General features: G+C 43.0%; 1 protein-coding gene across 1 annotated transcript in view; it reads right to left on the bottom strand.

The window, feature by feature from the left end:
- Window positions 1-628, bottom strand: part of LOC119588640 (actin cytoskeleton-regulatory complex protein PAN1-like) — a gene marked incomplete in the record, with an annotated part of 53,193 nt that overhangs the window by 51,320 nt on the left and 1,245 nt on the right.

Below are 628 nucleotides of genomic sequence, written 5' to 3'. Positions count from 1 at the left end.
TACTCCCCGGCTTTTGTTTTACTGAATGCCATTATTGTTTTGTTGGCAAAAATGTTGTTACCAGTTAATTAAGGAGACGACGATCTGCCTACCTTTCCGCAATCTCTTTCCCTCTATTGCTCACATCTCTTCCAATCCTTCTCATTCTATTACTCTCACTTTTTTTCTCCCCTTCCGCCTCCCCGCATCTCTTTCTCTCCCCGCCTTGTCCTCTCTTTCGACATCTGCCCTTGATCGCGGACTCGCATCTCCATGTTTACTTCCTGACGCCTTGCTCCATATTTTATCATTTCTCCCTTTTTCACGCATTTTCCCTCTATTTTTCAGTTTCTGTCCCTCCTTCGCTTTCTGTCTCACCATTTCTCTTCTCTCTCTAATTTCTTCGAGTTTTCATTTCTCACTTGCATTGCCACACTTTTCTACCCACTTCCTCGTTTTTCACTTCCCTTCGTCAAACAGACCTTTCGCACCAAGTTTCAACAGCCAAAGGAGAACATGATTCCATTTAACAGTTTGAGCTGATGTGCTGTGCTTTTCTATCTGTCAAGCTCCACATATTGCTCTTAGTAACTGGGTATTTTTAGCTTTGTTAAATGCATGTCTAGACACCCTCGGTGGATTTCTGTCT

The sequence above is a fragment of the Penaeus monodon genome, chromosome 24 (assembly GCF_015228065.2).
Source record: "Penaeus monodon isolate SGIC_2016 chromosome 24, NSTDA_Pmon_1, whole genome shotgun sequence".
NCBI lineage: Eukaryota > Metazoa > Arthropoda > Malacostraca > Decapoda > Penaeidae > Penaeus > Penaeus monodon.
This window is presented reverse-complemented; position numbering and strand designations above follow the sequence as displayed.